General features: G+C 41.3%; 1 protein-coding gene and 1 long non-coding RNA gene across 2 annotated transcripts in view; one reads left to right on the plus strand and one right to left on the minus strand.

The window, feature by feature from the left end:
- LOC138638743 (cytochrome P450 2C23-like) overlaps window positions 1-12,924 on the minus strand; it is a 761,024-nt gene that overhangs the window by 590,202 nt on the left and 157,898 nt on the right. The gene's annotated exons all lie outside the window — the stretch shown is intronic.
- Window positions 1-12,924, plus strand: part of LOC138638746 (uncharacterized) — a 36,950-nt gene that overhangs the window by 915 nt on the left and 23,111 nt on the right. Inside the window, exon 2 of the long non-coding RNA XR_011312543.1 lies at window positions 750-872. This is a non-coding gene — a long non-coding RNA (uncharacterized lncRNA). The remainder of the gene's footprint in view (window positions 1-749; window positions 873-12,924) is intronic.

Below are 12,924 nucleotides of genomic sequence, written 5' to 3' on the forward strand. Positions count from 1 at the left end.
TTGACCTGATTGATATTTGCCATTAAGGTATATCCACTCACTAACTTTCAGATATGGTGGATCATTCTATTTCCACCATCTTCAGCGAAATACTTTACTGGTCATCCATATAAGATAGATGGGGGTCTGACACCTGGAACCCCCAACTTGCAGTAATGTAACTCACCTAAATAGGAGCTGAGCTGGCTGTCATGGATCTGCAAACAGCTGATCAGTTGGGGTGCCGGGGGTTGGACTTCCAGTGATCAGTAATCAATATCCAAGTCCCACAAACTCCATGTAAAATGTTGTAATAGGATAGTTGAAATTAAGTAGCTTAGAAAAAAAGATGCTTTAGAGGAGACCTTATTGAAATGTATAGTACATGTGTGGTCAGTACTAAGGATGGCACATGACTTATTGCTTCTAAATACCTTACAAAGAATTTTCATTACATGTGAAGGAAAGACTTTTGGTAGCTAAGTAGGAAAGGGTTCTTTAAAGTTAGAGGAGTCAGAATGTGGAATGCCGACCACAAGAGGTAGTAATGGCCAATGCTATAGCTGCAATTATAGGAGAGCTGGAAGATATTCTCACATCCAATGGGTGATAAAAAATCGAGCGAAAAAGAATGTAGAACTGGTGGAGAAAGGTTGAACTTTATGAACCTAAGTCTTTTTTTCTCTTTTGTAACATAGAGTATTCTTAATCAGATACCATTTCAAATTTCAATCCTGTTTATTACTTACCAATCTTGTCTGATACTTTAGAACCCATCTCTGTATACGGCCTGCCAGAAAATTCCTCGGCGTGGTTGACGAGAGCATCTTTCACCGTGTTATAACCACACAGTACAACCAGCCTTTGGGCACCTAGATAGACGGTGAATATTGGTCGGTATTTCTTTGACATCTGGATAAACATAAGATAGTAAGAATATACTGTATATTACAATGATTTTACAGCTTATCATTAAAAGCCTCCATTTGATGCATTTTTGCCGCTACTAGTCTACATGTCGAATTTTGCTCTCTTCAATGCTGACAGAAAATGTGAAGCCCAAGTATCTATTTCCTAAAAAGTGGTTTCTGATATTTTTTTAAAAAAATTGGGCCACAAGGAAAAAATAAATAAAATAAGGATAACCCATATCTGACACACTCTTGGCTTCAGCTCTGCCGTGCTGGTGGTGGTCTTCGCTCTCTGGCTACTTCCTGTGTATTATTCATGCACACATGACCGCTGCAGCCAATTATTGTCCCTGGCAGTGAGGTCACCATCATGGCAGGAAGCAAGTAGAAACTATCGGGGGATTATTACTCGTATATACCATTTGTTCCTTGTGGGCAATTTTGTTAAAATACTAGACAATGAATTTAATGCCTTAAAAATATAAAACAACATTTGCAAATTTTAGAACAACATTTACAAGGAACTATGTAGTGTGATCCTGCAGTCATGTATTATTCTAATTTATCTGCTCTGTAGTCTACTGCCTGAAGATAAGAATAATATTGATGTTGAGCATAAGGAATGGAGTAACCCATGACTGCAGAATCTACATAGGGTTTGTTTGTTCTCTTTATCGGGACATGAAGGAGCTGAATACACAAAATGATAAGATTTATAAATTAAAGGGATGGTCTAGGACTTCAACATTGGTGGCCTGTCTTTACTGTAAGAGCAGTGAGACTATGGAACTCTCTGCCGTATGATGTTGTAATGAGTGATTCATTACTTAAATTTAAGAGGGGACTGGATACCTTTCTGGAAAAGTATAATGTTACAGGGTATATACACTAGATTCCTCGATAGGGCGTTGATCCAGAGAACTAGTCTGATTGCCGTATGTGGAGTCGGGAAGGAATTTTTTCCCCAATGTGGAGCTTACTGTTTGCCACATGGGTTTTTTTTGCCTTCCTCTGGATCAACATGTTAGGGCATGTTAGGTTAGGCTATGGGTTGAACTAGATGGACTTATAGTCTTCCTTCAACCTTAATATCTATGTAACTATATGTAACTATGAGGTCACCAGTGTCTGATCCTTGGGGTGCGGCATCCGACACTGCCACAGTTTAGCTGTTCCTGCTGCTGTCATTGTCCATAACTGCTCAGTTCCAGACAATTACAGGAGCATTTTCTACAAATGTCTAGCAAATGCAGCTGGGTGCTGCCTAAGTTGCCTCCAATTGGTATGTATAAGATTGGAATTGCATTACTGGATAACTCATGTATTCCCAGCAGCCCTGACAAGGCGATCTTCTTTGCTGGGAACCTATCCTAATGTGTTCCCTCTCTTGAGCTGATAGTCTACATTTGTATGGTTAGGTAAGATCCTGCTATGATTAAAACCACCATAGGCTGATAGGTGAAAGACTCGGTCAGAAAGACTATGCATACAAATATCAAAAGTCTGACCATCACTTCCAAACAGAACAGGTGTGAACGGGCGCATACTAAGAGTAGCTATCTCCATACATAACTCTAAGCCTATGGTGGTTTTAATCACAGCAGGATCTTACTGTACCTACCCTACCCATTTAAATGCAACCAAATATGCACTTACGTACCATATGGCTGAGAGAAGAGAACCATCTAATGTTAAACCAATGTATAAAGCTTTATTAGCAAAGTAGACATCAAGGGGGGGGGGGGCAACCATATTACACTACACTCCTGCAGTTAATGTATAAGTTCACTTAAGAGTTTATGTAAAATGATAAAGTATAAAGCAAGGATAACATGAGAATAGTCTCTATCATCTGCATAATGATCATGAATATTACAGGTATGGTGCAAAGGTAAACACAACAAGGATCCTTAAAATTTAACTTTTAATAATTAAAGCTAAAAACTGTTTGTTCCAATATATAAAACATAGGTATTCTTTAAAAAAATGCAGCTCATGAAAGCCAAATACGAACTAACTTACCCTGTCAGGTGCCCTATTGCTGGTCCCTACCTGACAGCGGAGGTTGGCACCCTAAGTTACTGTGGTAGGCGCCTCCGCTCCTCGACGACTGGCCCTAATAGCCCTAAATACACCCTATATTCCCTAGAAAAGACGTACCAGATACCGCTACTCCAGAAAAAATGAAAAAAAAATACAAAAAATCAAAAAAATACACAAATTAGAATAGAAAAAAATCAAAAAAATGAACATAGCAAAAAAAAAAAAAAAAACAATTTGCTATTATCCACCAGGCAAAGAAGTCCCTAACAGGGGGACGATAGAAAATATCAGATGGGTACGAATAACACCAATGCCTCATTTATCCAAAAAATATATCAGCAAGTCACCATATTTATACTCTAGGGTAGCCATATAATTATGTGCATCCATTGACGTTCCCTAAGAAAAACGTACCCAATACCAATATCCCCCCCAAAAAAAATGAAAGGAATATAAAAAATCAAAAAAACTGCAAAAACTCAAAATGAATAAATGAAAAAAATGAACATAGCAAAAAAACACAAAATTATTGTTTGCCAGCAGACAAAGTCGTTAAGAGGGAATAGTTCAAAGTCACACCCCAATGGGTAAAAATACCAATGTCTCGTTTATCCAAAAAATATCAGCGGGCCACTCCATCCTATAATTATACTTTAAGAAAAACATATAGTTCTACAGGTCCAAAAGTTTCTCAAAAGTCCAATGCCTCCCAAATGTATTATGTTCTCAATAGGACAGTGGCCCACATATGCACAGCCACATCCCAGCAAAAAACAGGGGACCACCAGAGCAGGTTAAAAAACTGTCCAAAAACACCCCATAATTCAATGCTGAATCAGACGCTTCTACTCATCTGCGTCCCAGAAGCGCTGTGGGTGGTTATACGATCATCCAGCTCCGTTAGACTCCTGCCGGGATATCCTCCCTATTCAGCCTGACGCGTTTCCCCCCCGTGACAATCCTGGGGGTTCATCAGGGGACATGGATCAATACCACAGAGATATAAAGGTGCAAGAGCACTGTACATACCGTTGCCGTCTTACATACTAGTCCTTCTCCTCCACGTGGAGACAAAACAAGCCCCCTAGCTGCGCACCCGGAAGTACATCACTGGAGCGCACCAGCATTCCAGACGCCTGGCGTGACATCGTCAACAGAGCGGTGTTCATTAGGGCACACCGCACATACGTGCCTGTCCGACGCCCGCCCAGCACAAAGTTCAGGGCGGCGCGCACACTACGAAAATCGCGTCTTAATACTACACATGTGTAAATACAAAATGCTATCACAGCGCTCATATAGCGCACCCAGAAATGCGTCACTGGAGTGCATCAGCGTTCCAGACACCTAACATATAATACTCAATACAAGGATGCACCTATCAGGGGAATCTCCCTCAGCCCTTAGAGCACACAGCGCATGTGCACAGATCCAAAACCCGCCCAATACAAATCCAGGGCGGCGCGCACTCTACGGGAACTACATATTCATACTGCGCATGCGTCAGTTCAAAATAATCGCAAAATGCACATACAAGAGACGCTGGACAGGAGGGCGGTATCAGAGAAGAAGGATTTGCATAGCATCAACCATGGAACTATGCACACGCCCCCTAGCACACTTTCGAGGCATATATAGTACCCCTCCGTCACATACAACTGATCTGACAGGCGCTTCTCTTTTACTTTCATTTCTCCTTCCTCACCAGATTGTGAGGAAACCCCCTCCCTCCAGGTAGTCTCCTGTCTCTTGAAGGTCTGTGAAACCTGATATCACAGTTGGATTTCAGAGCTTTAGGGGAGAGGATATAGCTGCACAGATCTCTCAGGCTCATTGTATGTGAATACGTCACATTCAGTAAGGTTGGTATTTTATGTTTTTATTCATCACAATAGTTTATTTAGCTTGTTTTATGAATGTATAGCACAAAATGTGAGGATATTTCATAGAAATAAGGGAGATTTTATAAAAGAAAGTGTGCTGCTCAGGCATATACAGTAGTTCCCTAACATATTCATTCTCTTGCTCCAGATTATCTGCTGAAATGGAGAGGAAAATGTACAATTTATCCAAACAACTTGATGTTGAGGAAGTAACAAACATGCTGTTAGATGATAGAGACCTCACACTGAATGAGGATTTAGGAGAGGAAAGTGAGATTGATTCTCATGATGAGGTGGAAGAATGTGTCCTGGATTCTGAAACAGAGCAAGATGGTGACAGTGGTGAGGATGAAGAAGTTGGATCATATTATATTGGAAAAGATAAAAATACTAAATGGAACAAGAAGCCATTCCAGAAAAAATGTAGGGAACCTTTAAACATTATTACTCACCTTCCTGCAGTAATAGGAACTGCACGTAATGCAAAAACTGCAGTTGAATGCTGGAACAGTATATTTACAGATGACATTCTGGACTCTATTGTCACATATACCAACCAATATATAGACATTATAAAGGACAAGTACATCTGCAACAGAACCATCAAGCCCACAGATGAAATAGAACTGCGTGCTTTTTTTGGATTACTGTACCTTGCAGGAGCTTATAGGGCAAATAGACAAAGTTTGGAGGAACTTTGGGGTAAAGATGGGGATGGAGTTGAAAAATTTAGCCTTGTTATGTCCATAAACAGATTCAAGATTCTAATTCGACAGAACTACCCGAACCGAACGCAAAACACATGACCGACTTGCTCCAATTCGTGATATATTTCAAAGATTTGTTGTAAACTGTAAACAAAGTTATTACCCTGGAGAGAATCTCACTATTGACGAAATGCTCCCTGGTTTTTGTGGTAGATGTGCCTTTCGTCAATATATTCCATCAAAGCCAAACAAATATGGAATAAAAATGTATGCCCTTGTTGATGCCAGTAAGACCTACACTTACAACCTGGAAGTTTATGCAGGAAAACAACCAGAAGGTCCTTACTGTGTGAGCAACAAACCCATTGATGTTGTAAAAAGACTGGCTGAACCCTTATTTGGATCGGGTCGCAATATTACAGCTGACAATTGGTTTACAAGTTGTGATCTGAATGATTATCTGAAAATTCAGAAGCTGTCATATGTGGGAACTGTAAGAAAAAACAAAAGGGAATTGCCGCCACAGTTTGTAAGTGTGAAAGAGAGACAACAGTACAGCAGTATGTTTGCATTCCATAATGGAAAGGCTTTAGTTTCCTATGTACCACATGCCAAAAAAATCGTACTTCTTCTATCAACACTTCATGATGATGCTGCCATCGATCCTGGGACTGGGGCAGAAAAAAAAACGGAGATAATTACATTTTACAATGCCACCAAAGGGGGTGTGGATACAGCAGATCAGATGTGCTCCACTTTCAACGTCAGCAGAAACATCAAACGCTGGCCAATGGTCATATTTTTTGCTATGTTGAATTTGGGTGGTATAAATTCACAAGTAATTTATCTTGAAAACAAGCTTGAACCACTCCGTAGACGATTGTATCTGAAAAAATTGGCCCATGAACTAGTACTTGGAGAGCTACGCAGGAGAAGCGTGAAAACAATCGGTATCCCCTCTCGCCTTCAAGTTCAGCTCAAAAGGTTCCGCCCAGAAGATGATGGTGAAAAGTCACCATCTGCACCACCTCACAAAAGAAGGAGATGCACCACCTGCCAAACGGAAAGCGGAACCAGAAGGCTTTCAAATTATGAATGTCTCAAATGTCATAAAGCAATTTGCCTGACACATGCAAAAATGGTGTGTAATTCTTGCTATTTGCTCTGCAAGTGTGACTTTTCTGGGGAAACCTCACCATCTACTTCTGATTGAATATGTTTTTAATAGTACTTAAGGTACCTTAAAATTAAGTTTGTGTTCAAAAATTTTCTTTGTACATTTTTTTGAGAGAGTCGAACTGGGGACTATTTGGCGGGAGTTTTGAAAAGTTTGTATTTCATAGTTATTAGTTTTATGTTAAGTAAATGTTTTTTTTTGCAACTGATTATGTGTAGTCTCTTTTATTACATCCCTATGAAGGTCACTTTTCACTTTTAGAGCACTGAAATTGCAAACATTAGATATTATAGGTATTTTTCCAGCAGGCGCCTGACAGTCACATTGTATGTGAACTCGTTAGTCCGAATATTGTATGTGACGGAGGGGTACAAAAATAAAATAATCGCACCGGTGAATAGTCCGGTACAAACGCCGGAGCCTGCAAACAATCAAAGACCCAGCAAACCATTTTATGTATCATATACCGAAAGAACATCATAGAAATATCCACCCCCTCTAAACAAATATAGAGGTGTACTCAAAAGGCACCCATCGGATACCAACCACAACGGCATACACAGACACTCAGAAAAAACATAATAGAATGAACAAACAAAAAAGAACAAACTAAAACACATATAACAGAAAATAATATTCCTATTCATAATAGGGGTACAAATCTACCCGGCAGGTTAAATATACGTGAAGACCCCAGAAATATTTAGATGAAGCTCGCAAAGGACATCTGTTCGTTTAGGCCCAGAGAGCTCACCTGTTGTGAGTTCTGTTTTGGGGCTCCCTCTGGTGGTTACTGATGGTACTGGGTGACTTGTCTTTCCTGGGTCTCTGGGTTCCACCTGTTCCATCAGGATATGGGAGTTTCCTATTTAACCTGGCTTTGCTGGCATTTCCTCGCCGGTTATCAATGTATCCAGTGTGTCTTGTTACCTCTGCTCCCTGCTCCTAGAACCTTCTGGTCAAGCTAAGTTTGGATTTTCCTGTTTTGGTGTTTTGCTTTATTTGGTTTTTAGTCCAGCCTGCAGATATTTGATTCTTTGCTGCTCGTTGCTCTAGTGGGCTGAAATTGCTCCTCATGTACCATGAGTTGGCACATGAGTTCAAGTAATTTCAAGATGGTTTTTTGAAGGGTTTTTCGCTGACCGCGCAGATCACTTTTGTATCCTCTGCTATCTAGCTTTAGCGGGTCTCATTTTGCTGAAACTGTTTTCATACTGCGTATGTGCTTTCCTCTCATTTCACCGTCATTATATGTGGGGGGCTGCTATTTCTGTGGGGTGTTTCTCTGGAGGCAAGAGAGGTCTGTGTTTCTTCTAATAGGGGAAGTTAGATCTTCGGCTGGAGCGAGACGTCTAGGATCATCGTAGGCACGTTCCCCGGCTACTTTTATTTGTGTGTTAGGTTCAGGGTCGCGGTCAGCTCAGGTTCCATCGCCCTAGAGCTTGTTTGTATCTGTGCTTGTCCTTAGTGATCCCCTGCCATTGGGATCATGACACGAGGCGTTAGCTGCCATCCACCCGACAACGGCTTCAATTTGGTCTTCACGCAGCAGCGGTGAACGGCGCTCTCCGACAAAGCTGCGCATGAAGGACTGTTCCCTGCTGAAACTGAGTGACGACGAGTCACCGGCACCCGCAGCAGGCACAGAATCACCACGTCCTCTCCCTGCTCCTCTCCCTGCTCCGCGCCCACGTGCCTTACTCCCTGCCCTCTTCATCTTGGTTGACAGTATAACCGGCCCACAAAGTGTTAATTGTATTGGCTGAAGTAGGAGGATAAGTAGTCTGAGGAAGTTTTTTTTTTTTTTTTTTTTTTTTTCTCTTTCCCTCAGAGTTTGCTGCCTAGCCTTATTGCAGCGTGGCTACTTCCTCCTCCTCTTAATCTTTGAATGGCTCTGATCCCAGCTGTTTATCATGGACGTCCAGAGTTTGGCTTCCAGCCTGAATAATCTTGCCGCTAAGGTTCAAAATATACAGGATTTTGTTGTACATGCTCCTATGTCTGAACCTAGAATTCCTGTCCCAGAGTTTTTTTCTGGAGATAGATCTCGTTTTCTGAATTTTAGGAACAATTGCAAGTTGTTTCTTTCTTTGAAATCTCGCTCCTCTGGAGACCCTGCTCAGCAAGTCAAGATTATTATATCTTTCCTGCGGGGTGACCCTCAGGATTGGGCATTTGCATTGGCACCAGGGGACCCTGCATTGCTTAATGCGGATGCGTTTTTTCTGGCATTGGGTTTGCTCTATGAGGAACCTAACCAAGAGATTCAGGCTGAAAAAGCTTTGTTGGCCCTCTCTCAGGGGCAAGATGAAGCAGAAATTTATTGTCAAAAATTTCGGAAGTGGTCGGTACTTACTCAGTGGAATGAGTGCGCCCTGGCTGCAAAGTTCAGAGATGGCCTTTCTGAGGCCATTAAAGATGTTATGGTGGGGTTCCTTGCGCCTACTGGTCTGAATGAGTCTATGACTATGGCTATTCAGATTGATCGGCGTTTAAGGGAGCGCAAACCTGTGCATCATTTGGCGGGGTCGTCTGAACCGTCACCTGAGATAATGCAATGTGATAGAATTCAGTCCAGAAGTAAACGGCAAAATTATAGGCGGAAAAAAAGGTTGTGCTTTTATTGTGGTGATTCAGCTCATGTTATATCAGCATGCTCTAAACGCACAAAAAAGGTTGATAAGTCTGTTGCCATTAGTACTTTACAGTCTAAGTTCATTCTGTCTGTGACTCTGATTTGTTCATTATCATCCATTTCCGTCGATGCCTATGTGGATTCAGGCGCTGCCCTGAGTCTTATGGATTGGTCATTTGCCAATCGCTGTGGGTTTAGTCTGGAGCCTCTGGAAGTCCCTATTCCTTTGAAGGGAATTGACTCTACACCTTTGGCTATGAATAAACCTCAGTACTGGACACAAGTGACCATGCGTATGACTCCTGTTCATCAGGAGGTGATTCGCTTCCTGGTACTGTATAATTTGCATGATGTCCTAGTGCTTGGTCTGCCATGGTTACAAACTCATAATCCAGTCCTTGACTGGAAATCAATGTCTGTGTTAAGCTGGGGTTGTCAGGGGGTTCATGATGATGCACCTCCGATTTCTATCGCTTCATCTACTCCTTCTGAGATTCCTGTGTTTTTGTCTGACTATCGGGATGTTTTTGAGGAGCCTAAGCTCAGTTCGCTTCCTCCTCATAGGGATTGCGATTGTGCTATAAATTTAATTCCAGGCAGTAAATTTCCTAAAGGTCGTTTGTTCAATCTGTCAGTGCCAGAGCATACTGCTATGCGGGATTATGTTAAGGAGTCCTTGGAAAAGGGACATATCCGTCCATCTTTGTCCCCTTTGGGAGCAGGTTTTTTTTTCGTGGCCAAAAAAGATGGTTCCTTGAGGCCTTGTATAGATTATCGTCTTTTGAATAAGATTACCGTAAAATATCAGTATCCTTTGCCATTGTTGACTGATTTGTTTGCTCGCATTAAGGGGGCTAAATGGTTCACTAAGATTGATCTTCGGGGTGCGTATAATCTTATACGAATAAAGCAAGGTGATGAGTGGAAAACCGCATTTAATACGCCTGAGGGCCATTTTGAGTATTTGGTAATGCCTTTTGGACTTTCTAATGCTCCTTCAGTCTTCCAGTCCTTTATGCACGATATTTTCCGTGAATATCTGGATAAATTTATGATTGTGTATTTGGATGATATTTTGTTTTTTTCTGATGACTGGGAGTCTCATGTTCAGCAGGTCAGGGAGGTGTTTCAGGTCCTGCGGGCCAATTCCTTGTTTGTAAAAGGCTCAAAGTGTCTCTTTGGAGTCCAGAAGATTTCTTTCTTGGGGTATATTTTTTCCCCTTCTACTATTGAGATGGATCCCGTCAAGGTTCAGGCTATTTGTGACTGGACGCAGCCTACATCTCTTAAGAGTCTACAGAAGTTCTTGGGCTTTGCTAATTTCTATCGTCGTTTTATAACTAATTTTTCTAGTGTTGTTAAGCCTTTGACGGATTTGACTAAGAAGGGTGCTGATGTTGCTAATTGGTCTCCTGCGGCTGTGGAGGCCTTTCAGGAACTTAAGCGCCGGTTTTCTTCTGCTCCTGTGTTGCGTCAGCCAGATGTTTCGCTCCCTTTTCAGGTTGAGGTTACATACATACATAGTAACATAGTAACATAGTTAGTAAGGCTGAAAAAAGACATTTGTCCATCCAGTTCAGCCTATATTCCATCATAATAAATACCCAGATCTACGTCCTTCTACAGAACCTAATAATTGTATGATACAATATTGTTCTGCTCCAGGAAGACATCCAGGCCTCTCTTGAACCCCTCGACTGAGTTCGCCATCACCACCTCCTCAGGCAAGCAATTCCAGATTCTCACTGCCCTAACAGTAAAGAATCCTCTTCTATGTTGGTGGAAAAACCTTCTCTCCTCCAGACGCAAAGAATGCCCCCTTGTGCCCGTCACCTTCCTTGGTATAAACAGATCCTCAGCGAGATATTTGTATTGTCCCCTTATATACTTATACATGGTTATTAGATCGCCCCTCAGTCGTCTTTTTTCTAGACTAAATAATCCTAATTTCGCTAATCTATCTGGGTATTGTAGTTCTCCCATCCCCTTTATTAATTTTGTTGCCCTCCTTTGTACTCTCTCTAGTTCCATTATATCCTTCCTGAGCACCGGTGCCCAAAACTGGACACAGTACTCCATGTGCGGTCTAACTAGGGATTTGTACAGAGGCAGTATAATGCTCTCATCATGTGTATCCAGACCTCTTTTAATGCACCCCATGATCCTGTTTGCCTTGGCAGCTGCTGCCTGGCACTGGCTGCTCCAGGTAAGTTTATCATTAACTAGGATCCCCAAGTCCTTCTCCCTGTCAGATTTACCCAGTGGTTTCCCGTTCAGTGTGTAATGGTGATATTGATTCCCTCTTCCCATGTGTATAACCTTACATTTATCATTGTTAAACCTCATCTGCCACCTTTCAGCTCAAGTTTCCAACTTATCCAGATCCATCTGTAGCAGAATACTACCTTCTCTTGTTTTAACTGCTTTACATAGTTTTGTATCATCTGCAAATATCGATATTTTACTGTGTAAACCTTCTACCAGATCATTAATGAATATGTTGAAGAGAACAGGTCCCAATACCGACCCCTGCGGTACCCCACTGGTCACAGCGACCCAGTTAGAGACTATACCATTTATAACCACCCTCTGCTTTCTATCACTAAGGCAGTTACTAACCCATTTACACACATTTTCCCCCAGACCAAGCATTCTCATTTTGTGTACCAACCTCTTGTGCGGCACGGTATCAAACGCTTTGGAAAAATCGAGATATACCACGTCCAATGACTCACCGTGGTCCAGCCTATAGCTTCCCTCTTCATAAAAACTGATTAGATTGGTTTGACAGGAGCGATTTCTCATAAACCCATGCTGATATGGAGTTAAACAGTTATTCTCATTGAGATAATCCAGAATAACATCCCTCAGAAACCCTTCAAATATTTTACCAACAATAGAGGTTAGACTTACTGGCCTATAATTTCCAGGTTCACTTTTAGAGCCCTTTTTGAATATTGGCACCACATTTGCTATGCGCCAGTCCTGCGGAACAGACCCTGTCGCTATAGAGTCACTAAAAATAAGAAATAATGGTTTATCTATTACATTACTTAGTTCTCTTAGTACTCGTGGGTGTATGCCATCCGGACCCGGAGATTTATCTATTTTAATCTTATTTAGCCGGTTTCGCACCTCTTCTTGGGTTAGATTGGTGACCCTTAATATAGGGTTTCCATTGTTTCTTGGGATTTCACCTAGCATTTCATTTTCCACCGTGAATACCGTGGAGAAGAAGGTGTTTAATATGTTAGCTTTTTCCTCGTCATCTACAACCATTCTTTCCTCACTATTTTTTAAGGGGCCTACATTTTCAGTTTTTATTCTTTTACTATTGATATAGTTGAAGAACAGTTTGGGATTAGTTTTACTCTCCTTAGCAATGTGCTTCTCTGTTTCCTTTTTGGCAGCTTTAATTAGTTTTTTAGATAAAGTATTTTTCTCCCTATAGTTTTTTAGAGCTTCAATGGTGCCATCCTGCTTTAGTAGTGCAAATGCTTTCTTTTTACTGTTAATTGCCTGTCTTACTTCTTTGTTTAGCCACATTGGGTTTTTCCTATTTCTAGTCCTTTTATTCCCACAAGGTATA

The sequence above is a fragment of the Ranitomeya imitator genome, chromosome 5 (assembly GCF_032444005.1).
Source record: "Ranitomeya imitator isolate aRanImi1 chromosome 5, aRanImi1.pri, whole genome shotgun sequence".
In the NCBI taxonomy this organism is placed as follows: Eukaryota; Metazoa; Chordata; class Amphibia; order Anura; family Dendrobatidae; genus Ranitomeya; species Ranitomeya imitator.